The sequence below is a fragment of the Apodemus sylvaticus genome, chromosome 11, assembly GCF_947179515.1.
Source record: "Apodemus sylvaticus chromosome 11, mApoSyl1.1, whole genome shotgun sequence".
In the NCBI taxonomy this organism is placed as follows: domain Eukaryota; kingdom Metazoa; phylum Chordata; class Mammalia; order Rodentia; family Muridae; genus Apodemus; species Apodemus sylvaticus.
Window position 1 is genome coordinate 4,499,920 of NC_067482.1, and position 26,685 is coordinate 4,526,604.

The 26,685-nt window shown below is 47.3% G+C and overlaps 1 protein-coding gene and 1 long non-coding RNA gene across 6 annotated transcripts in view; one reads left to right on the top strand and one right to left on the bottom strand.

Annotated features, from left to right (window-relative positions):
- Lrrc8b (leucine rich repeat containing 8 VRAC subunit B) overlaps window positions 1-20,941 on the bottom strand; it is a 66,029-nt gene extending 45,088 nt beyond the window's left edge. For 4 of the 5 annotated variants that reach the window (XM_052199795.1, XM_052199796.1, XM_052199791.1 and 1 more), the window contains exon 1: window positions 20,759-20,941. The gene's annotated coding sequence lies outside the window, so the exon portion shown is untranslated. Of the gene's footprint in view, window positions 1-8,389; window positions 8,555-20,758 lie in introns of those variants that run through there. The other variant, XM_052199798.1, reaches the window with a different exon arrangement.
- Window positions 6,498-8,070, top strand: LOC127696852 (uncharacterized). Its single transcript, XR_007980311.1, has 2 exons — window positions 6,498-6,676; window positions 7,680-8,070. It is a non-coding gene; the product is annotated as an uncharacterized LOC127696852 (long non-coding RNA).
- Window positions 20,942-26,685: the final 5,744 nt, after the last annotated feature.

Sequence of the window (26,685 nt, forward strand, 5' to 3'; positions counted from 1 at the left end):
CACTCTACAAACCACACTCAGGCTCGACCAGAGAGCAGCAAAGGGGCTCGGCCTGTGTAACAGGGATGTGATGTCATATCTGGGATATGATGAACACTGTTGTAAATTTTCTTACACGAAAATGACAATAACAAGGGTGGGGGGCGGGGGAGGTTTGTGTTTTGTAAAAAAAATAAAATAAAGTAAAAAATATCTCTGAATAATCTAGGCCAACCCTGAGAAGGGTTTTTATCAATCTGAGACCTTAATACGACTTTGCGATAGTCTGTGAAAACAGCAGCTGGCGCGCCTGGTAAATCCAGATGAGATTATCAGGTCAAAGTCACAGAAATACACAGGGGACACTTCAGATCCCAGCACTGGGGCGATAAACACCGAGACAAAGAAACCTCCTGAGAGGAGGAGGCATTTTGTTCAAAATGAATTATTTAAAGACTTGACCATCACATGCAACAACCCTGAGAATTAATTTACTGGAGAGGGGAGAGACACACAAGATGTACCAAGAACTTAACTTCCTTCCATCCACTGTTTCCAGTCAAACTTGACTGCACACGGTCACCGGATGGACTTACATCTTATTTTTCACAAGCATGCACAGCGATTTTAAACATCGCAACTTGCTTGCTTTTTCAAAAATGAGGTCATAATAGAACCAACTCTCTGCACAGACTGATAAATAAAGAGACGGGCGAGGTCACTAACTTTGTGATCTTTCAATTCCTACGGTTAAGACACCTAACAAATAAGATCAGGAATTTTCATTTTATTTTATTTTTTACCTTCTAGATGTACGTTTCTTTGAGCACCCTGAGTACTGACAGCCATGTAGACCAGTTAGGGCCCAATGCTTCCCTAGGTTATAATCCCAAGTCTCGCGTATGCACAGACAGTGTGAAGAGTGACTATTTGTGTTTTCCTGTCTGTGGGACAATGGTGAGATTCACAGGCTACTCTACTCCAGTCCTGGGACCGCTGCAACCATTCTCTAATTTTGTTTTTATAGGATCGGAGAGATGGCTTAGCACTTGCTGCTCTTACCAATGAGCCAGGTTTGATTCCCAGAACCCGCAGGGCAGCTTGTATCCATCTATCACTCTATTTCCAGGGCATCCAACACCTGATTCTGACCTCTGCAGTCATCAGACACATAACTGTACATTCACATGCAGGCAAAACACACACAAAATAAAATCGATAATGAATCTAAAATCCTTTAAAAAAAAAAAACCCTCAAAGTCCAATTTATCTGTAGTCTTCCTTCTAAATCAATTTAAAAGTCTTTTATATTCAAGCCTAATTTTACAGCAATGATTTCTGGTCTACTTTCACCACAAGGAAAAAGTCATCTAAAGCCCTCACTACTGAACTGACACATGCTCATCAAAAGACAAGACAGAGGGTTCCCTCTAGCTCCTCCCACGTAGAAGGGTAAAAGAAGACTGAGTGAGGACCCTCACAGGCCCCAGAGGCAGCTGAGGTGAGGCAGAAATCGTATAAACTTGGTGCAGTCAAAGCATCAGAGAAAGTGATCTAATGAGAAGGTGATCAAATGTGGCTATTCCAAAGTTTCCTATCAATGATGCACCACTGACAACAGCCCTGAGGGCTTTCCTACTGAGGAAGCGAATGAGGTAAGTCTGTGACTTATTTAAACTCCACAGTATGGCTAGAATCCGTGTGGTTACCTTCCAGAGCTCTGTCAGGAAGAGGGGGTGGCAAAGCTGGGGGGAATGAACAGCAGACACACACGCACACACGCACACACACACACACACACACACACACACACATTCACTCAGTGAACTGGGAGTGGCCAATGCCTAGTGGTGGCTCTGGAAAAGCAACAAGGCTCACCCCAGGCATCAGCACAGAGGAGCCACTCCTGCCTCGCTGAATCGGGTCTGTTGACAGGGCAGAGGGCAAATGGTTACTCAGTTATTGTATTCTGGTCACATGTAGTTCCAGATGGAGGGGACAACCCTGTGAGCCACAGGAACTACTAAGGAGACAAGGCCATTGTGAGGACCAAGCCCAGAGTTCACACGCTTGCCCAAATAAAGGATTCTCCTCTTCTCTGGAACCTGGCCTAAAGGTAGGCATGGATTCAAGAAATAAGAATCAGCCTGGAAGTCATGGAAGCAAGATATGTTCAGGACCTGTATCTTCGCGCAATCCTGTCTTTCTAGTACATGACAGTGGCTGGCTTTATACATACGCTCTAAATGCTCCTGGTATGTAGATCCTCTTAAGATGATCACCCATGATGGTATTCCACAAATTTAGATGACTACCAACAACAAGAAAGCAGTTATGGAAATTACCAGTCGTCACCTCTCCGTCACTCAGGAGCCTATCCCAGGCTGCCTTCCAAGTCCTACTTGAAGACAACACTGAATTTCTGCCTTTCCTATTTTCACTTTCAAGAGTGCGGGGCACAGAGTACACCACAGCTTAACAGGTGAGAGAGATCCAAGACTGCGTTATACTGAGCTGTATCCCCAACCTGTTTTTGTTTGAGACAGGGCCTCATGTAGCCCAGACAGACCTGGACCTTGGTATGTAGCTGAGGATGAAACCTTAAACTCACAACTGTTCAGCCCCCATGGGTTGGAATCGCAGGCATGCACTATTAAACTAAGTTTAACACTTTTTCCAATCAGTGTCCAAATCACCCGCTTTAGACCCGCAGTACAGGAGATGCGCACAGGGGGAAGGAAATCCCATCCATCCCTTCCGTTGTCGACCTTAACATTATCCAAGATATGCAGTCTCTCGGGAAGTCTTCAACTTTATCATTAGGACAAACAGAAATATAATTTCTGCTGGCCTGGTTTCTACTCCCACACTGATGAAAACATTAAAGTACTGAGACCTACCTCCACCCATAAGGTGTCAAAGGAATGTGGCCATGCGAGAGGAAACTGCTCACAGATACAGCCTCTGCTCTCCTGGGCCATAAATCTGACCAATCTCCGCCCAAGGCGTCCAAGCTTCACTCGGACCGCTGGCCTTCCTTGTCGTGATCATGTGTGCAGGAGTTTATTTTCTCCACACAACGAACTCCATTTCCTTCAGACCTTTTCTCGCTGACTGTTAGAAGACACTCACATAGAGAATTACATAAAACCTGAGGATCTGGTGGAGAATTTAATCCATTCCACCTTTGTGAGGTGACAAAAAGTGGGAGTTGTACTAACCATTATAAATGTCTGTAAGCATTTACAGACTGGTGCACTGGTAATTATAGTAGGATGTGTGTTAGTTAAGGTTTTATCGCTGTGAAGAGACACCGTGACCAGAGCAACTCTTGTAAAGGAAAACATTGCTGGGCAGTGGTGGCGCACGCCTAAAATCCCAGCACTCTGGGAGGCAGAGGCAGGCAAATTTCTGAGTTCGAGGCCAGCCTGGTCTACAGAGTGAGTTCCAGGACAGCCAGGGCTACACAGAGAAACCCTGTTTCGAAAAAACCAAATGCAAAAACCAAAAAAAGGGAAAACATTTCATTGGGGCTGGCTGACATTATCTAGCCAGGGACTTAGTCCATTATCATCATGGCGGGGAGTATGGCATCATGTAGGCAGAGATAGTACTGGACAAGGAGCTGAGAGGTCTACATCTTGATCCCTGGGCTGGAGGAGCCTGTGTATCACACTGGGCATAGCTCGAGCATAGGGGACCTTCAAAACCTGTGCCTGAAGTAACATATTTCCTGCAACAAGGCCACACGTCTTTCAACAGGGCCACGCCTCCTTCAACAGGGCCACACCTCCTTCAACAGGGCCACACCTCCTTCAACATGGCCACGCCTCCTTCAACAGGGCCACACCTCCTTCAACAGGGCCATGCCTCCTTCAACAGGGCTACACCTCCTAATAGTGCCACTCCATTTGGCCAAGCATTTAAACACATGAGTCTGTGGGGGCCAAACCTATTCAAACCACTATAGAGCACTTCTGATAAAAAGAGAATTATTTATTCTTACAATTTTCCCCCTCATATTGTTTTGCTACTAGCTTCCTTTCGCTACACCATCACATCCGGGTCTCTCAAGATGATTTCCCTTTACCTCCAGTACAGCTGCCGGTGCCGCTTGCCTAAACAAAGTGCGGTATCACCTTTTGCTTCGTTTTGTCTTCGAAACACTCTCTGGAAAGCTGTGTGCTGGGCACGGCATTAAAAAGGAGCTTCTAGGCACAGCTTGGGCGGAGTCTGGGCCAGGGTCAGCATGCGCTCCAAGTTCATTCCAATGCCCCCTTCCCTTCCCATCCCAAGCCGGAGTCAGCATGCGCATTCCAGATCCTCTCCAGTGCCCACCTTCCCTTTGAGCTACAAAGGGGAAAAGCTGGCTTGGGCAGGTGGACAGACCGTGTGCAGTATATTAGAAATTGTAGTGTGCCACTTGCTCCAAACACAAATCGGAGAATACAAGGTCACTAGGTAAAAAGGAAGACGCCCTACAGACAAAGGAGCAAGAACGGGAGAAAAATCCAAGTTCTCGCGCCACAGAGCAGCGGGCCTATACATCAGTGTGTTTATGTAGCTCCAAATCCTTCATTTATCCTGTGCCAGTCTTCGTGTGAGTACGGCGCAGAGCTGACTGGACTATTCTATCATCCTAGGTTTAGCATTCTTACCACTCTCACCTCTCGGAGTGTCTCTGGTAATTAATTTTGGTTACACAGAATCATTTATCACCGCACTTTCGCCTTCATTTGGAACCAAGCTAATAAAATGTGTAAGCACTTTGGTCTGCGATGAATGAACCATAACATTATAAATCTAAAACATGGTGCTAGATCATGTCATACTGCACATGCTACCTAAACAAAAAGAATAAGTAAGACAAAATTTAAAACAACGTAAAGACAGACTTACAACAACTTAAAGTTGTTTAGAATCAAGCAACTGGGTCATGTTGCTCGGAGTCCGCATACTTTATGAGCACCCTGGGATGTGAGCCTCAAAAGCGCGCTATATAAAGAATAAATATGCATGCAGGTTAAAAGGGGGTGTGGACAGCTGCAGGGCCTTACTGGGGACTATTTCATCCTCATTTTAAAGACAAACAAAATACATATGCATTAACTGACCACCCTTGAAAACTTCAGGGGTCATCAGGGTTGGTTCTTATGAAGTCAGAAGAACATTTAATAAAAGCCAAGTACCTAGAAGAGGAGAAATCCTAAGCAGACACATCTGCATGCAAAGATTAGGCTGGAAAATGGGAAATTAAGCCATACAGCCCTTGACCAGTGAGCACCCCCAGAACCCTCCCCTGCAGAGTTAACAAATGCACTATAAACTCTTCACAGACCCCCCCCCCCAACTCTGCCACTCTTCACCCTCATAACTCCAGGGTAGTGAAAGGACACGAGTACAGCCCACAACCCTAGCATCTCTTCCACTGCACTGCTCCAGTTTTGCCATCCATGAAGACAAGAATCGCATATACTGGCAGTGCCCATCACTATAGCAACAAGGCACGTGGACAAAATGCTAGGTAGAAATTCCAAATTCTGGGGGTAGAGGTGAGGGTGAAAGAGAAGCCTTTGGCTAACTGAGAGAGAAAGGCTAGGTTTTTCTATCAAAGTGTTCTATGCCTTAAAAAGTAGGCTTTGGCCACGGAGTGGTGGGGCACACCTTTAATCCTTTAATCCCAGCACTTGGGAGGCAGAGGAAGGTGGATTTCTGAGTTCAAGGCTAGCCTGGTCTACAGAATGAGTTCCAGGACAGCCAGGGCTACACAGAGAACCCCTGTCTCAAAAAACCAAAAAGAAAGAAAGAAAGAAAAAGAAAAAAGAGAAAAAGAAAGAAAGAAAAAGTAGTAATTGTCTCCACTAAATCAACAATAGAAAACTCTAATATTCAGTAAATGTAGGCCAGGTGTGGTAGCACTCTGGAGGCAGAGATAAGGCAGAGATCTCTGAAGCCATCATGGTCTACATAGCAAGTTCCAAGTTCCAGGACAGTCAGGGCCAGGGGGGAGGGGAAGATTCAGTAAATGTGAAGTAATAAGAATCTAAGATCATAGGCGGTGGTGGTTCACTCCTTTAATCCCAGCACTTGGGAGGCAGAAGCAGGAGGATTTCTGAGTTTGAGGCCAGCCTGGTCTACAGAGTGAGTTCCAGGATAGCCAGGGCTACACAGAGAAACCCTGTCTCAAGAAAACAAAAAAACAAAAAAACCAACCAACCAACCAACCAAACAAACAAACAAAACAGAACAGAATCTAAGATTATAAAGCTAGCTAAATTTTACTGAAAGATTCAAATATGCTAATTGAAATCTTTAACTGCTACCCACTTTTGGAAACCATATACGGATCCAACAGTGTGGATAATGACAACTCTCAACTCTCCTTACTTTGTAGCATGGAAAGAGCTGAGCCATCTGCTAAGGAAGTGTGGCAGAGGAGATAAGCCCCCGGAGGAGACTCTCTAGACAGTGACAAGCTTATCTTCCAAGCTCCTCTATAAAGTGTGCCCAGAGGAAATTCCTGGGTGGGGGTGACTTTTGTGTCACAGAGAGGAAGGAAGTCACTGTGCTGGCTGAAAGAGGGACAGGGTTTTCCCTCTGACAGCTCCTCTCCTATGGACACGCTCAGGTCTTCTAAGCCCTAACCATGTCCTTTGAAAGCCGCTGAAGAAACACTCAAGATTCCTATCTCTCTGAGGTATCTATCTGTCTGTGTGTGTGTCTGTCAGTCTGTCTGCCTGTCTATCTATCTATCTATCTATCTATCTATCTATCTATCTATCTATCTATCTATCTATCTCATCTGTCTCTGTATCTATCTATCATCTGTCTCTGGTATTTATCTGTATGTCTATCATCTGTATCTGTCTGCCAGCTTCTATTTATCATTTGTCTGTCTGTCTGTCTGTCTGTCTGTCTGTCTATCTATCTATCTATCTATCTATCTATCTAATCTGTCTGTCTCTGTGTCTATCTGTCTGTCGGTCTCTTCCCTGCATCCTGAGTTCTTGTTCATCCTTTTCTGGAATGTGTGCATACTTGTGATTTCTGTATTTTGAGAGAGCCCTGCCACACTGAATGTCTGAGACTGGTGTTTTGCTGTGACTTTACAGTGGAAGTGCAGACAAACTCGTCTGGGTCTCACTCTGTGTTACTGTTCATCTCACTGTACCCATGAGTACTCCTCAGGAGCCAATCTCCTGGCAGAGGCCTGCCCTTCACTGTTGGGATCCCATGTGTGAAGGCTGGGAGTCAGACATTTAGACCATAGCAGGGAAAACCGTGGAGATGAAGCTGGGTGTGGTTAGGGTACACCTTTAACCCAATTCAAGGCCAAACTGTTCTCCACAGTGAGTCTTGGGACAGCCAGGGCTACACAGTAATACCCTGAAGACCAGTGGGTGAGTCCTGGCAGACCAAGGTGCCCTGCCTCTGCCTCCCCAGTGCTGGGATTAAAGGAGGAACCGCCGCACTCCCTTGAGGGGACATTTTACTCTGCCTTTCTCAACCTTAACATCTTATTAGGAAAGAGTAAAGGACAGAATAAAATACAGACATAAATGTGGACATTCAGTTCTCTGTAAAGATCGAGGCTGAATACCATTTTATTGTAGCAGTATGTGTACAACCTGGGAAAGATTCTCAAGAACGTAATACTCCAAAGCGAGAAATAGAAATATCACAATGTCTCTTCCACACAGTTGCGCACGCAGTACCTCAACCTTGAACGGGCACATCAGATAAACTCAGTGGCTTGAAGTCTGTGCTTCTCAGAAGTCAAGTGCCTGCCTGATGGACGCACAGCCCAGGTCTCAGTCCTCAGTGCTACCCAACTCCCAGCACTTGGAGGCAGAGGCGACAGGAGGGTCAGATCACAGTTATTCTGCACTACATGGAAGTCTGAGGCCAGCCTCCCTCGGAGCAAACTGTCCTCTTCAGAATGGGTGTCCTCTGTCCCCCTGCCTTAAGGACGCTCTAGCTCTTCGCCGGTTTGCTTCACCACAGCCTGTTACATAACGCCCAGCCTTGAGTTTGCTCATTGGACACCTTTACTGCTGCAGGATGCACATATAAAACATTTCCCCCATTTTCTTCATTGTTGGATTTATTCCCAGTACCTAGTGTGATGCCTGACTCATAGTTAATGCTCAAAAGAAGGAACTGATTATTTAAAGACCTATAGCAAACATTAAGCCTATGAACAAGAAATCAAATATAGTCCTAAGAAAACAAGACCTGGGATTGGCCCAGCCACGGATTCCAGATGGTATCTCTGTCTCACAGTTCTATGCTTCTTTTAGTCAAGTTTCCCAGTCCTTAAGGCCTTTTATAAGGATAGCTCATTGGTGACAAAGAGCCAGTGATACACTGAACTAAAACCTATCAGGGTTTGAGGACTTGCTTAACTCACCCCCGTATCCTCCATGGATCTGTTTCCTCAGCAGCGGTGACCACATCCCTGAGGGGAGGAAGGATCTGACTCACAGTTCAGGTAGGAAGTCCTTCCAAGGGGGAAGGCACAGCCGCAGGAGGCTGCAGCTTCTGGGTTGATGGTCAGGAATCTCTCAAGCTCTCCTTTCAGTCTGGGACTCAGATAAAAGGGGGAGGTACCACCCACAAGCAGGGGGGTCTCCCTCTCTCCCCTCAGTAATTCCTGTCTAGAAACACACCCTCACAGACACAAGCAGGAGGTGTGTTCACTAAGATCTAGGCTATTTCTGACCTAAACAAGGTGATACTCAAATGAGCCATTTTATCAGGAGGCTGGCAAGTGGCAGGAATATGATCAATCGCTGAGATGCCTGAAGTTCAGGACACACTTGCTCTAAGGTGTAGGGAGAAGCCTAGGGTCAGCTGCCCAGTGTCCTCTCACAGAGGGCTAGGCCATCCAGGAGCCCAGACAGGCCTTGGAAGTTTGCTTACTCCACGGGGAAAATGCCCGAGGGCTCTGCGGGGCCCAAGCATTTTCATATCTTGTAATTAATAATCTCTTTCTGTAAACAAGTTTAACATTCTTGATCCTTTTCAATAGGATTAAGATGTATTCTTAGGCAGGGCAGTGGTGGTGCATACTTTTAATCCCAGCACTTGGGAGGCAGAGGCAGGCGGATTTCTGAGTTCAAGGTCAGTCTGGTCTGCAGAGTGAGTTCCAGGACAGCCAGGGCCACACAGAGAAACCCTGTCTTGAAAAAAAAAAACAAAACAAAACAAACAAAAAAGATGTATTCTTAGAGCCTGATAGAGGTGGTACATGACTTTAGACCCAGTATTTGAGGGGGAGGGGGCGCCAGAGACAGGTGGATCTCTGAGGTGAAGCTAGCCTGGTCTACAGAGTGAGTTCCAAAGCAAATTATTATAGAAACCAATTAAATGCCAATCTAGCTGACTGCCAGCTAAGTATCTGGTGATTTTTCAACCAAAGTTCTGTTCTGTGAGGCTCCTATATTCTCAAATGAATGTAGTAATACTTTGGTAGCTAATTCTTAGTTTCAGTGGGGATATTCCAAAGAAAGACAGTCTCAACTACACTTGTCCTTACAGAAAGTCCCTGAGTAGCAAGAGCAATTTTTTAAAAAATATTATTTATTTACTTAAGTATTTGTTTTCTTGTAGCCCTGGTTGTCTTGGAACTTGCTCTGTAGATCAGGTTAGCCTCCAACTCAGAGATCTGCCTGCCTCTGACTCCAAGTGCTGGGATTAAAGGTTCACGTCACCACCACCTGGTAAGCAAGAGCTGACCCTGAGAGTTGACAGCTAATTTGACCAGAAAGGGTTGGTTTTGTTTGTTTGTTTTTAAGTATCTAACCCACCGCTCTTCAAAGCAGGGTTTAAGCTTGGGGAGTGGCTTTTGTGGGGTGAGGTATCCTGGGAGGGTCTATCTCCAGACAGTTAACCTCTGTCTGAAACTGTCATTCCCCATTGCTTGGTGTGCCCACCCACCCACCCACCCACCCACCCACCCACGGACGTGCCCCTCTCTGGGGTCCACTCCACAGCTATTTTCTTTCTTTCTCTTTTTAACCACACTCCCCCATCCTCCCCACACACACCCCACACCCCGTTTTCCCCCCTTACAAAAGAAGGGCAAGCTTCTGCTGCCAGCGGTCTGCCTGTGCCACCTTGCCTTTGGGTGCAATTTCCAGGCCACTGAGCACAGTGTGGATCTGAAATCCCCTAAGGTTACAGGTGTTGAGGAATGGAGAGATTCAGTGACCAAGAAGCAAGCCCTTCCGGCTCTGGGGGGAGCTGACATTTCATGGCTTGGGGCAGTGTGGGGGAGGGTCTACATTATTAGTTCAGCAAGTCGAGGCTGGAAACCCCTCCCCATCCCATCAGTCACTAGATAACTGAGACAAGCACTCAGCAGTTCACGGGACAGAGTGGGCTACTTTGCTTTGGACCCTTCTCTCAGGCATGTGGCGAGATTTCTTAAGCATTTGATTACAAATCTTGTCAATAAGTAAAATTACCCACATGCAAATAAGCTCTTGAGTTCATGTATCTGATGTGTGTGTGAGACAGACTGTGTGTACGTGTGTGTGTGTGTGTGTGTGTGTGTGCATGCATGCGCGCGCGCGCACACACACACACATGCACACACCAGGGCACCAATGTAGAGGTCAGAAGACTTTAGATGTCTGTCCTTCCACCGTGTGGGCTCCAGGGATCTGATGCAGGCCTTCAGCCTTGTGGCAGGTACCTTCATTGGCGGAGGTTCCCTGACAGCTCAGTCATCAAGGATTTAATAGATTTAATGTTGCTAATTGTGTATGAATAAAATAACTCGCTGTTTCTGAGTTCATTAATATTTAAAGCATAGTCGTGACAAGAGCGTAGATATGGATATAACTGTAATATGTGTCAAAAGAATATGATATGCTAACCTAGGTAAGACTTCTAAATACATGCATTTTATACTCTGAGCTTCAGAGAAAACAAAATGAGATTCATTACCAAAACTATATAAATTTCCTGACTTTTTAAATAAACAGCAGTGGGACACCAAGCCATTTTGGTATTTAATTTAGCTTCTGTTGGGCACATTTAAATTATTCCTTTTAAAAAAAACAGTATTTATATCATCATAAATGTCATCTTTTGTACTTACAAAGCAACCATGAAAAACGTTAGCTTCTGTCTTTAAACAAGTGACAAAAACAGGCAGGCCCTCAAAGGCTTGGCTCTGAATACCCAAGGCACAGGTCTGTGCCGACCACCTGAAAAATGGCTTCTGACAGAAAGAAGAAACAGGATTATGCCGGAAAGTACAAAAGCTGCCTCCAATGTCCGCGGTAAGCCACCAAATCTAGACCTCTGATTCAGGTTAATGTTCAGTCATCATGACCTCTGACTCTCCAACTGACATCAGGCGGGCTCCATTTTACCAACTCGACACAAATTAACATCGCTTGAGAAGAGGGGAAGCGCTCGCCTGAAGAACTGCCACCATCACACTGGGCGGTGTGGGCAAGTCTGTGGGACATTTTCTTGATTGACAATTGATGTGGGAGGGTCCAGTCCACTGTGGGAGGAGCCACCCCTAGGATTGTATAAGGAAGCCAGGTTGAGCAAGTCACAAGGGACGAGCTACAGGTAGCAAGCAAGAAGCAGCCCCCCTCCATGGCCTCAGCATCAGCTCTAGCCTCCGGGTTCTTGCCTGGAGTTCCTGCTACGGCTTCTGTCAATGAACAACTGTAACTGTAACCCAGACAAACAAACCCCTTTCTCCCCTAGGTTGCTTTTAATCAGTGTTTTATCACAGCGATAGAAACCTAACTAGGATAGTAACAGAATTTATAGTGTGTCTTATAACTTCTAACCTTTAAAGAGGCTTCTTCCAAAACACCAGTCAAAAGCACATCAGTTAAATCTCTCTCTGGGATCACCGTGTGTGAATGGAGCTCCTTCCCTGGGTCTTTCCTGCATGCGTGTTATGTGTGTAGTGTGTCAGGTTTGAGGCCTGGTCCAAGCAGCTCAGAAGATGAGTGAAACAAACCCATTACCTCCGAGGAACACCAGAGAGGAGGCTGAGCTGGTCTCTGGCATCATGGGTACTGTACAAGGACCAGAGGTAGCTTGGAGGAGGGGGTAGGGTGCAGGGGTGGGAGAAAGATGCTGGCCAAGGTCTTCAGAAGAACCAGACTTGAAAGATGAGCACCAGTTTACCAGGAGCACCCAGGTCGCAGGAGGAAACACTGCCGTAGAAAGGGCAGCCATCTTGTTTTCCCACCTCCCTGCATTACACACAGCATAAGATGGGCATCAGCGTGCACGGCGTGCCCATGGAGGAACCTCTGGGTACACAGAAGCCACTGACCGGCAGCAGGGTGGTGTGGAACAGCTGCTAAGACCAGACAAGTGGAGACTTTGTGATTCTGCACACCTGGGCATTTGCCCCCACGCCACCCTGCTATGGTGAGATTTGTCTCTTAGGAAGATCCCTACAGCGTGCACAAGCACACCCCTGGGGTCCTCAAGGGGAACATAGGGGAGAGACAGACACAATTACCAACTCAGGCAGGGAGAGGATAACCACGGATGCTCCTAGCACAGACTGGCACGCTGGCATAGCTGACAAGCGCACAGAGGAAGTGTGCAGAGGGAGGGATGGCCTCTGCATCAGCTGCACCCACTGCCAACGATATAAACAGGAGCGTAGAGGGGGGAACAAATTCCAGTCCTAGGGGTCACTGGGTAGATGAACCAGGTGAACGCTTGGCTATTTTGAAAAGGAAAAGGTGAGGAGGTCTAATAGTAAACGCATTTTCTGAGGGCAAAGAAACATTAGCACACTAACACCAGGCCCTGCTTTTTCTGTGAGGCAGCCAATTTGAACCAATAGGGTCAAATTATTTGTCCACGATTACACTTGCCAATTCTGGGAAGCTCGCTACTAGGCATGCTAAGAGCCAATCAAGAACAGAGACAAAGTCTGCCTTCACAGAACTCTCCTAATGACTCCTGTCATGTCTGTAAGGGGAACAGAATACAGGCAGACCAACCATAAATCAAGGCACGACAGACCAATGGGGAAAGGGAGAGCAAGGCATGGGCGCTTTACCTAAGGTGACAGAGAAGGGCTAAGGTCATGACGGAGGAGAAGATGGCCTCAGGTACACTCATCGGGGAAGAATGCATCTTCCTCAGTGACGAGCCTTGAGTGTCACTGAGAGGAATTCCCAGTCCCAGGAAAAACCCAAAGCAAGGAGCCTGGTCACAAGGCTATGTGGGGGAAGGTGACAGAGACTTCTGGTACCTGGGGATAGCACAAGCACAGCATAAATTGCCTGGGGGCGGTATCCTAGGAACCTGAGCAACACACATACACACTCACACACATACATACACACTCTCATGCTCTCACATATACACACTGACACTTACACATATACACTCACACTCATATAACACATACACACTCACACACATACATACACACTCTCATGCTCTCACATATACACACTGACACTCACACATATACACTCACACTCATATAACACATACACACTCACACACATACATACACACTCTCATGCTCTCACATATACACACTGACACTCACACATATACACTCATACTCATATACACACACATACACTCACACACATTCTCATACACACACAGTCATATACACACTCACAATACAATCACACACACTCACATGCACACTCCTCTCACAATCACACTCTTGCATGCTCACATACACACACACACGTACACAGTCTGACACATACACTGACATTCTCACATATACACACCCTGACATTCACACACACACTCATATACACACAATATACTCACACACATGCACACTCACACACTCACCACACTCTTAGATAAACACCCTGACACATATACACCCTCTGACACATATACACAGTTAGACTTATATACATTTACACACATGCACACACACACTCACACTGTCACACAGCACACACATACACACTCACACTCCTCACACACTGAAATCTGGGGCCTGAAGCAACTGTATCATGCATGATTCACAAACACAGCTAAGAGACAAGTCACAGCTCGCCTGAGGACGGAGTCTCAGCCCTGAAACTGGGCCAGCAACAAACTCATTCAATTCTGCCTAGAGAGATGAACTTTAGAAATTCAGATTCATAGAATTCACCTTAAGTGAATCTACTCCTTACAAAAAAATAGTAAGCTGCAGCCCAGTGTCTGGCCGTCTCCCTTAGGACTCAGTCACACTCCTACTGTGGTGGGAGAGCCATGGAAGAGGGCTTCCTGCAGCTGGGGGCTGCTGCTCACGGGAGCAGCGTTTCCTCATCCATTCCTCTCTTGGCTCTGCTAGACAGGACAAGGACAAACAGCATTCCCTGCCAATGCCACCCCTGCCAAGCTTGCTTCCTGCGTACACAGAGGAACTGCACTGCACACTGGGTCGGCCCCTGGCCCTAAGATAGGCCACCAAAGACAGAGGAGTCCAGCCAAGCCTGTAAAACCGCACGCTTCCCACTCCAGTCCTGTTCAGTGCAGCTGCAGGAGCTGACTCTTCTACAAATGGGCTCACAGTGGTCCATGTCCTTTAAATTCTATGTGCTAAGGATGACGCAGAACAGTTCCCGACTCTCTGAAAAGACCTCACTTTACTGTCCTTGTCCAGAGTCAAAAAAGGACCAAGTATGTGAAAAAAATATATTCTCTCCAGTCTTTGCAACTGGCTTGGAAGATGTTCTCTTTCCATGTGTCTCCTGCCACGGAAGGAGCACGGCTGAGCCCTGCAGGGACCTGTACAGCCGCTTGACTTCGGGCTCTTTAGGAGTGGATAGTTTAAGATGCAACTGCTTGATGTGTCAAAAACAAAACAAAAACAACAAAACAAGCAAACAAACACACACACACAAAACCCCTAAATTTATTTAGAATTCTCTAGTGCGGATGAGCAGGAAAAGACTTAAACTATTCTTGAGCATCGTGGCCCCCTTTCTAGAAGCACACATCGAAGCTGTGTATTATATACACACACATTGGTTTTACATTCTGAATGTGGAGGCAGGATGAGGCGTGTGTATGTGAGAGTGAAGTTCCCTACCATCCCTCAGCTACTTCTCTACAGGTGCTTATCTGAATGACAGCTCCGAGCAGTAAGTGAAGCCTCTGATGGACGGTACTTGGCACCCGCAGGTCCGTTCCTGAGCTGTTCACAGCTGAGCTAATTTCAAGCCACTCCGTGTCCCCCTTCTCTTACTGCAGTGTGTGGGTCGGCTTCTGCCGCTAACGTCACTGGCACCATTCAGTCTGACTGCGGCACATCTGCTGTGCCCTCACGGCCCTGGCCTGCCTCCTTCCCAGCAGCCATCACCAGGACATGTTCCTTGCTGTCGGCAGCCGCCTGTCTGATAACCCACAGCCTCTGTGAACACTGAGACTAGACGGGGCTTTGCTTACCATTGCGTCCCTAGGACCTGCCAAGCAACGGCATGCAGCAAGTGATTAATAGTTGCTTAAAAATACCATGAACCCTTATCAGGGTGGAAAGGTTTAGCAACATCACTGATTGATTAGCAGACCAGCCAAAACTTCTTCACTTAAACGGTAAGGAACAGAAAGGCTTGGCTGCCTTTTGATCAAAAGATACAGAATAGTTTTGTTGTTTGTTGGGTTATAAACTGACTTTGGAGACAATTTTGTTGAGTTTGACTTAGAAGTTAAGGGCATTCACTTGGATACCTATCAGTGTAAAATACTTTTAAAATAGATTAACAAGCCACTGTAGGAAGGGTTGGTTCTTGGAAAGGCCACGTTAAAGTGGGAAATTGACCACTTCCTTTGTCAGACACACTTAATAAATACATTTAATAAATATTTTATATAAAAGTGTGTCCCCTTATTCTTCATGTTACTACCTCAGATTGCAGGTAAGGAAGCTACAAGTGAGAGGCTGTACACACCCAGTGTGAGAGGCTGTACACACCCAGTGTGAGAGGCTGTACACACCCAGTGTGAGAGGCTGTACACACCCAGTGTGAGAGGCTGTACACAACCAGTGTGAGAGGCTGTATACAACCAGTGTGAGAGGCTGTATATACCCAGTGTGAGAGGCTGTACACACCCAGTGTGAGAGGCTGTATATACCCAGTGTGAGAGGCTGTACACACCCAGTGTGAGAGGCTGTACACACCCAGTGTGAGAGGCTGTACACACCCAGTGTGAGAGGCTGTATACAACCAGTGAGAGGTTGTACACACCCAGTGAATGGCAGATTCAGAACTCCTACTAGGTCCACTTCATTTCATGAGCCATCTTTTAACCTATACTGTGTCTTTAATCTATGAAATATGTGTTGCCACGGAGGAAATAAAACATTGCTATTCCGGGTGTAATACCGCACATCTTCAATCCCAGCACTCAGAAGACAGAGACAGAGCTCTGTGAGTTCAAGGCCTGCCTGGGCTACACAGAGAGACTCTGTTTCAATAAACAAACAAACAACAACAACAAACATTGTTTCCGGCACTCAAATGTTTATGACCCCACTATCACAAGGCATAATCCAACTGTATGACAACTACTAATTGAGGCAAACACTCAAATATTTAAGATAGGCTGTGAAACCAATAATGTGGCATCTTGAGACTAGTTCACAAGAAAGCAAGCATGGGGGCTGGAAAGGCGATTATAGAAAACACACTCTGTTAACATGTTTGGTTTTTATTTGTTTTGAGACTGCATCAATCCCTGATAGGTCTGGAACTCAGATCCTCCTAGTGCAGAGTGCACACTACGTTCTAGGCAATGAGATGTAGCAAGTATTTGAAAGCTCCCAATAAAACTTCTCATGGACTGCAAGCTGATGTTTTCCCCCCCTCTTCCAACCTTTCTTTCTGCCACTTGGAGCTAGCTGTGGTGACTAAAGCGTCACCTTGGACCATAACGCTGGAGCCCCCTATTATGTATGGCAGAGCTATACATTATGTAAGGCTCACATTATGTATGGTAGAGCCCACAGACAGAACCAGTCTTCTCAGAAGACTATAGAACCATACATAATACTTCTGGCTCGACCATCGATATAACTTTGGGGGTGGGTCCAGGGATGAGACATGGTCTTACTACATAGCCCAGGCTGTCTAAAATTTGCAGCAATCCTCTTGCGCTAATGTTCCAAACACAGGGATTACAAGCATCCCCATGGTGCCTAGCTGTCTATTAACTCTGTCTTAAACATTTGACTGGGGCTGGCTTACAGTTTCAGAGGTTTAGTTCATTATCGTCACGGCAGGAAGCTCGGCAGCATCCAAGGTGACCTGCAGCTGGGGAGGTAACAGAGTTCTACAGCCAGTTAGGCGGGCAGCAGGAAGTAAACTTAACGCTAGACCTGCCTGGCTTGAGCATTTGAGACCTAAGTCTATCCCCCTACTGACAGACTTTCCCCAAGTCCCCACCCACTCTAACAAGGCCACACCTCCTGACTCTTGATAGTGCAACTCCCATGGTGTGTGTGTGTGTGTGTGTGTGTGTGTGGTGTGTTTTCTTTCCAACCACCACACAAACTCTTCTACATTCATGTGAAAGGGAAGCCACCATCACTTTGTCACCGTCACTTTATTTAGGTCATTGTTTTGTGATCTCTGACTAGGAGCTAATCTTAACTAACCAAGCAACTTATCCAAAGTGACAGCAAAGTTCAGGTGCAAGCCTGTCAGCATGCAAGGTTCACGCTCTCGGGCAAAGGCTGAAGAATTCTGACAGGTCATTTGTAAGAGGTCTTGTGTGTGTTGGGGGAATGTTTCAAGATTCTGCAAAAAGACTTGAAGAGAGAAACTAAGGAGGGTTCAGACGCGCTCTTGATTCTGCACGCCCAGAATAGAGGACAAAGCCGCCTAACAGGGAATTCAGTCTCCACCAGAGAGACACAAGCAAAATCTCAGCTGCCCGAGTGGCACTGGAAACAAGGAAAAGAGGCGGCTCTGGGCAGCTCCCGTGCCTAAGGGTCAGCACTGTGGAAAGCACTGGAAGGGGACAAGGAGCATCACGTGACCCTTATCAAAGGCAGCATGAAGGTCGGCAAGCAGAGAGAAAAGGTCAAGGTTGAAGCCGGGTGCCCATTTTAGTCCCTTTGGCTCTTTCACAACAGCGCCGAAGGAGGACCCTTGGTGTTGCAACTGGGTAGAGGTCTAAGGAAGTGAAATCACAGGAGAGGGAGTCTACCGTCTGCATCTTGTTGCTCAGTTTCTAAATGAACAGCAATGGCAGGAGCGTGGAGGGGCAGTGGAGTGCGGCAGGTCGCACTGAGGATCAGTCCTAATGGTCCTGAAGGAGAAACACAGGTTATTACGTCTGCTAAAGGAATCGTTCTGCAGAGAGAACTCAATCAGTGAAGGTGTGAGGGCCAGGGAGGAGGCTCGGCTGGGAAAACAGGGCTCAGCACCTGAGCACACACAGGTAGAAGACATACCACACGGTTCCCTTCTGGCCTCTGTATGTGTGCTGCAGGTGCCAGAGCCTGCACGCACACGCCACACATGAACAGTAATAATACATTTAAGAGAGAGAGAGAGAGAGAGAGAGAGAGAGAGAGAGAATAGGGTTGAAACAGACGGAAAGTAGGCAAAAGCGAGAAGGCAGTAAATGTGAAGACAGATGTGAAATGTGATCCGGGGTAGTGCACAACTGTGTCAGGGAAATCTACAGCACTGGGCTTCTGTGGTTCCTCGGGTGGTCACAGACCCAAGCCACCTGCCGGTGTGCCAGAGCTCTGGGACGCACAGAGTAGACTGCAGGGTGTTATACGACAAGCCAAGCAACCATCCACTGATGTCAAACCCAGCAGGCTCAGGACGTATCCACTCCTGATCACACCCAAGGGCAACAGAGGGATGCTGGGGGAGGGATGTGAAAAGAAGATAGAAACAACTTGAGAAAGCCTCCACAAAAGATCAGATATTGGATCTTGTACGGGCAGTTAAAATGAATGCAAACATGAACGTGAAAATTTCAAAAAAAAAAAAACAAAAAACCAAAGCAACAAGTTTACAAGGTGAAAATGTTTGAAGAGTGAATCTTAAGTTTTAAAACCTTTTCCCCTCTCAAACTCGGAGGACAGACCAAAAGGACGAATGGCAGGTCACTGAGGGGAAATGCCCACATGGTCATCTAAAACACTTGTGGTCACCTTGTGTCCTTTCCAAATGTTGCTGTTTAGAGTTTTGTCTTCATGTTTTCATCCTGATGATTCTGGAAATTAGAACAGCAGTGGGGACAGAGGTGGGGACAGGCCAAGTGGGCTAAAGACAGATCTCAGCACTTCAAAATAGTCATGCACAATGTGAGCCCGTGTATTTGAGGCGCATGTTGTGACAACCTTCTGATCAAAGAAAATGGGAGTTTCAAAGAAGTCAACTGAATCCTAACATTTCCACACAAATGGAACTAGGCATGAGAAAGTCGGCATGACTCAAGGGGTGCTCACTGACAACTCTGCTTCTCCAAGCCCCGCTTTCAGCTCAGAGCAGCACAGACATGTTAGGGCTTAAGGTTTTAAATCGCTCAGGCCTGACCTGGGGGATTAACTGTAGTTTCTTACTCTTGTCAAGAGCAGACCTGATCACTAGGAAGGCTCAGGGCAACAGAAAGTGACTTTGGCATCTGCAGTTCAGACCACTGTGCCTTCTTAGGAAGCGGGAATTGTGCATGTTGAGTGTACTGACAATGTAACACACACTTTCCCATATATACTTCAGCAATACATTTAGGAAAAAACAACTGTCCTGGAAAGCAGTTACCGTTACTATTATCATTGTCATATGCAACAGTAGTAGTACTTTGGGGGCACTGAACCCCCATCCTTGCCTCTGCTAAGCCCCTCAGAAGCTACACTCTTCAGTCTCTAATTTCTTAATAGACATTGAACAAATTATCTATATTAGTTTCACATTTATGATATTTTAAACGTTCACTCTTATCTTTATATAGCAGGGTTTTTGTTTTTTTTGTTTTTTTTCTGTTAAGTTTTCAGACAAGGCAGAATGTATTCAAGAAGTCCACACGCCGCCAGTATTGACTTTTAAATTTAGGCTTGTTCTCTAGGGTGGGGGAAGTAAAGGGGTCCCAGTTGTAGTCTTTATAACCACACATCAAAGTCTTCCACAAACGTCACATGACTACAGGCAACCTACGGACTTTGGGAAGTCAGTCGAGGACACGGATTACTGAGCCTCTTCCCTTCTGACCTGTCAGCACCTGCAGCCTAGGAGGAGGAACCACCGAGTCTTCAAATGGAAATCAGTTGACCCCTTCCAGTTCAAACGCTAAAATCACAGCAGTAGGCCAGTAAATAACCCAAGAGCATAAAATGTCGACAGGAGGCGCCAGGGCAGGGGGCAAACGGCGGCGACCTGATGTGGACCCCCCCTTGAGCGAGCTGCCTTCACCTACGGGAAGACCGGGGTGGAGAAGGAGGGGCCGTTCCCTGCAGTGGGACGGGAGGTTGGGGGGGGGAGGGGGAACCACACAGGTGCGCGCTCAGCCATGGGGACGGCGAAGGCACCGCCTGGGCGCGGCCGCCCCCTCCTCTCGTCCCGGATGACCCCAACATCCAGGAGAGGTTTGGGCGGGGGACCGCGCCCTCCCTCCCCCGGGGGCGTGGGAACCTCGCGACCGCCGCTTAGCAGGTGACTGTGCCACCTGCCCCCAGTGGGAGACCCAGGTGAGGCGCCGCCAGGTAACCGCACCTGCCCTGCCGCCCCCCACCTGCTGCTGCGCGCCCCCTTCCCCCGCCGTCCCCGCCGTCCCCGTCGTCCCCGCCTACCTTCGCGTCGAAGCCTCCAGGGCCCGCGCTACCCGGCCGGCCGGGGCGAGCCGAGCGGCCGGCGCCCGCACTCTGGCGGCTGCGGCTCAGCGGGAAGCCCCGGCGCTGCCCGGCACACCGCCCCGGAGCCGCTCCATTGTGACGCGGCGCGCGCGGCCGGCCAATGGGCGCGCGGCGGCGCGAACCGCTGACTAAGTTCGCGCGCGGAGGAGGAGCGGAGCGCGCGGGCTGCGCAGGCGGGAGTCGGGAACGCGCAGCGCCGCCTCCGAGCCGCCCTTACCCGGATCGTTCCGCCACCCGGCCCGAGAGTCCATCCACCCGGCCTTGGGACGGACCGCGGGGCCCGGTGACTCACCCTCCCGCTGCACACAAAGCGCAGCTGCCACCTCCCGGAGCCAGCGCCATGCGGCCGCCCGGATGCCCTCGCCCAGCCTGACATCCGCGGTGCATGGCAGCCACACGCCTCGCCGCCGGGAGCTGGGGCTGCATTCCAGAAACCCAGGAACTGGGCCTTATGGCTGTTCCCCAGGCGCGTCACCCCAGCAGAGGACCCCGGCCTTCTCACGTGTGCACCCCTGAGAAACTTGTTATTGACATAACTTACTCCACCAGGAAGGGTGGGGTACACCGCGCAGGGCCTGCCTTAGCTAAGTCCCTTTAACGTTCTTTAAGTCGCGTGACTGGAAAGGTTGCAGGGCCCCTGGGAGGGAGGTTTACAGTAGTGTCCAATTAATCAGCTTCTGGGCCTCTTTTTCTTTTCAGTGTCTTTATATTAAGCGTGAGTTGACAAGATAGAGCGACTACACCTCCTAATAGTATTTCATTGTGGATGGCCACCTGCCCCCAACCACTTTCTTCTCCTGTTAATGGCCCTATATTTGAAGAGTAACAGTGTGCCTTACAGGTTAAGCAAGTTTTTAATCCAAATCCAGTAATTTGACTGATTTAATAGTTCTTTCATCCTCCTCAAATCTTTAACTCCCCCACCCCATCCCTGTTCCGTTTTAAACTCAGTCTTTGCCCAGGTTATTTCTAGCACAAGGATTCAGTTTGGCGAGATTTGTATCTCTTAGTTGCTATGGTGTTCCCATCTCTAGGTAACAAAACACTCCCAGAGGGATAAATGAAGACAGCATTTGGATCACCTGATCAGTTGGGCACCCAAGACCTCCACACACTACTAGTGTGTAAGACTGAGCTGTGTCAGGTAGAGACCAGTCTGATCAGAACTCCAGCCCGACCCTTACTACGTCCTGCCCTTGTCCAGTCCATCCTGAGTGGCAGTTGCACTGAATCTGAAGTAAACACTGAAAACATTGTGAGGACTGACTGCTCCACAGCTAAGAACACAGATTGTTCTTGCCAAGAACCAGAGTTCTGTTACGCTTCACAACTGCCTACAACTCCAACTCCAAGGGTTCTGACATCCTCTTCTGACCTCCAAAGGTGCCCACACATGTGCACCTACATATATGTGCTCCCACACACATGTATACCCACACACATTGCACAGACACTGCATACACATACCTTTTTAAAAAATTCCTTCATTAGAACACGACATATTGTCAGTAACTTGTATGTAAGGCCCTGTGTACACATCTCTAATTCTAGACTTAAGTATGGCCTTCAAACTGCTTACAGTCTGGACAAAGAGTTTTTGTTTTTTGGTGTTTTTTTTTTTTTTTTAAGATTTTTATTTATTTTATGTGAGTACACTGTAGCAGCTCTCTTCAGACACACCAAAAGAGGGCATCAGATCACATTACAGGTGGTTGCGAGCCACCATGTGGTTGCTGGGAATTTAACTCAGGACCTCTAGAAGAGCAGTCAGTGCTCTTAACCACTGAGCCATCTCTCCAGGCCCCAGACAGAGTTTTTAAGTATCATTTTGGGGGTGGGGGGAGTAAGTGCTGTAACAGAATCAGGATATCAGATCGGAACTTTATGAGCTGGATGTTTGTGACTTTTCCTCCAAGACTGTGAACACATACTGTTTTTTGTCACAGCAGCATGGCTGCTTGTGTGAGTTGGGGAAGTTACTTAACCCTTCGTGTCCTCGTCTCTACAGCCAGAGATTATAAACTTGGTGGTCAGCTTAAATTCTATGGGGATACATATTAAAACCGGCTTCCTTGTTTGGTAGCTCCACCTACCAGCAGGAAGCAATGGTAATCAAGTTCATTCAAAATGTATTAAGTCTGGACAACTCCACAGATGTAGCTGTTAAAGGTGATTACTGTCAATATGTTCCTAATTTCCATCAGCAAAGCCACCTCCTGTGATGGCGGTTCTTATTCCTATTATGAGAGTTGGAGGGGCCCGATCGATGACTGTACCGCTCGGGAAACTCCTAGAACATCACTCAGGTTTTCCCGCTTCACTGTATGCCCCAGGTGCATCATGGGAAGAGAAAGATGAAGGGCTCAACTGCTGTTCAGCCCAGATCTGAAACCCGGCACATTATCATTAAAAAGGACCTATTCCTTCATGGGTCTTCTGACGAGCTGTAGATTAGAGAAGCCAAAATAAAATGATCTAATTTTCTGCCATGCCTCACTCCTCCTGGACGTAGGGTCTTTCCATTCATGTGACAAAGGGAATTAGACCAGAGGTGTGGGTGGTTGGTTCCTCTGTATAATTAATAGTCAATAAAGTCACAAACGTTAGAAAATAAGGAATTGATACAAGTTTGTCATCTTATAGGTGAACTCAGTGACCCCAGGAAGGAATTCCTAACTTGTGGGAAACTCTCGTGTTAGTTTCCTGGAACGAAACAGAAGTCTTTGAGGGCTAAGCTCCACACCGTGTGGCTACCTTGATGAGCTGAGTTTTCTCTGTTCTTGGAAGAACTTTCCTCTGTAAGAGACAGAATAGCACCCAGCATTAATAGTTCTTTCTCCAGAGGTTGGAAATGGCTCAGGGGTTAGAGAGAAACCATGGTGGTTAAGAGCACATGACTCACAACACCTGTAATACCAGCTTCATGAAATCTGATGCCTCTGGCCTCCTCAAACACTTGTACTTTGTGTACCCCAACACACACACACACACACACACACACACACGCGCACACACGCACAGACACCATATAAGTTAAAAGTCAATCTTGAAATAGTTCTTTTTTTCATTTTGATCATTTTTTTGTGATAACAAGAAATCCTTTTTTAAAAAATTAAATATAGATCTGATAGAGGCAAAGATAGAATAGCAAAACAACTATAGTAATGAATTTTCTTAAAAAATATAGACCTCTTCTTGTAGAGAAGGTATGTTCAGAGGTTCCCCTTCTGCCTCTCTTCTTCCTCCTCTTCTAGACAGGCTCTCACCATAGAGCCCTGTGTATACTGTGTACACTAGGACAGCCTTGGTCCATCTGTGTCCCCAGAGTGCTGTGTGAGTACATCACCACGCCCAACCAGCACATTGCCCCCTAAAATGGATGTGAGCTGTAGTGCACACTCGTTTGGCAGGAGGTGTGCAAGGCTTTCTGTGAACACTCACGTGAGTGAAGCTACCTGTCTATCACAATATCTCCTGTCCTAGCCATACTTGGCACTGCGGGGCTTGCGGTATCATCTGCTGTTCTCACCATTGTAACCGATACCAGCCAAGAAGTCATGTAGGAAAGGACATGTTTATCTTGACTCCTGGCAGCTTGAGACGCAGGCAGAGGCAGCTTACCAGGCTGTGGTGGCAGCGGTGTGCAGCCACTTGTACCCAGGCAGAGGAAGAGAAAGGGAAACACAGTTCTCCACTTGCTCACACAGCCCCTACCATTTTATTCTGGGACCCCAGCACATTGGCTGGTATAGGCCCATTCTCAGGACTGGTTTCCTCCAGTGTTCCTTAATCTAATCAAGTTGGCTACGGAAAGAATGTCATAGCAAGGAGCCTTCCCTAACACGGCCCTGAAATGGTCCTTCCAGCTTATGGGTTCTGATGTAAAATGGTTCCCTGAGGCTGCACCCTATTTCATTTCTTGGCTCAGGGCCTTGAACCTGTTTTCAGCTCACAGCTGCTGCCCCTGGAAGGGGGCTCTATGCAGTGCCTCCCTATGCTGCTAAACTCTCGGCCTGCAGCAGCTCCAAGGTGGTGGGGAAAGGGGGTCAGGCCCAAAGACACAGACTTATAATTCTCTCCAGAGGGAACATCTTCAGTGTCACAGTTGGTAGCTCTGTTGCTGATGTCCTGTCAGACATCCGTTGGGTTAACTGCATGGGCTTGAACTGCTGAAGAGCTGCTCTCACCTCCACAGGCTCTTGGTGACCGCGGCTTAGAGATAAGCTTTCCAGGAGCTGGAACATGTTCTGAGAATGGCCTTGAGAGAGGGCTCAGTGGGGAGGACTCCCAGCCAGGCAGGAGACTGAGTTACTGTACATGTGCTTGGAATAAGGTAGCTTGACCTAGAAAGCCAGACTGCCATTGTGTGAAGCCTGCCGTGAGCTTCTGTGTGAGTCCATTGCCTGGTGTAGACTCAGCCTAAAATAGTCATGGCCACAGAGTGTTCTTACCACCCGCTGTGCTATGCACCTCCATCTGCCTTAGCCAAACACTGGTCTTCATCAGAACAGTGCTGCAAAGGTGGCTCTCCTCGGAGTCCTCCCTATGGAGTCCTCCCTGGGAGAAAACACTGTTCCTACAGGAAGAATCGAGACATCCTCATTTGATCTGGCTTCTGGGAATTTGTCCAAATATTTCTTTGAAAGTTTCCCATGCATCCCATTTAAAGAAAAGATGTTGTCATCTGGGTCACATTGAGTCCATCTGAGCAGCCAGGCGGGTTGTTGACTCTTGTCCATAAAAGGGAGGTGATTCCTGAGGAAATACGCGTGAGTGGAACCAGGTGGCAGCCCGGGGTAAAGCAGCACCGCCCTCCTTCTCTGCTGTCATGGAGTGTGCTGCAACCACACTGATGCTGATGGGTCCTCACTAGGTGGGAGACAACGGTTCCTGCTGGGAGCCCTGTGAGGATTCATCCTTCCTCCCCCAGCATTGTTGAAATCTAGGCACAGGGTTTCCTGCTGCTGGGAAAGTGGCCTCACGCTGAACTCTTCCTCAGCTGGACTTTGTAGATCCCATTTCCCCACTCAGTAGCTGCGTTTTGTTTTTATGGCCCAAGAAAAAAAACCATTTGCTAATTTTTTGTTTTTGTTTTGTGTGTGTGTGTGTGTGTTGTCTTGTTTGGCTTTTGGTTTTTTAAGACGGGGTTTCTCTGTGTAGCCCCAGGTGTCCTGGAATGTATTCTGCAGACCAGGGTGGCCCCCGAGTGCTGGGTTAAAGGCTTGTGTCTCTACCACCCAGCCTAGCTACTAATTTTACTACATGCCAAATACTTCCCTTCATTCTCAACTGTGGCAAGTCTTTAAAAGCAAGAATAATATGTCTTATTGTTTATTAAGGGCTTGGGGAAAAGTTTCAGAAAAGTTGAAGAGGAGCCCTAGTCAGAACATTTTGGAGCTGGAGGAGAAAGAGGTGTTTTCAGAAAACATCACCATTATCCTCCCCTGGTGGTTCTTTGGGTTGCCAGACCTGGGACACGCAACTGCTGACATTGTATGTGGGCCTTTCTCCTTGCATTGTGTTTTATCCTTCCTGGGCATACTCCATATTTTAGACATTGTATCATTATGTCAGACATTGTATCATTGGATCAGACATTATATTGTTGTGTCAGACACTGTATCATTATGTCAGACACTGTATCTTTGTATCAGACATTGTATTATTGTATCAGACATTGTATCAATGTGTCAGACATCGTATCATTGTATCAGCCATTGTATCATTGTATCAGCTACTGTATCATTGTATTAGACATTGTATCATTTGACTCTCTAATTTACCAGCAACAACCAAAAAAAATTCTGAGCCTAGCACCTTTGAAAACCACAGATTGTCTTGGGTCTTCTAGCCAAGTTGTGGGG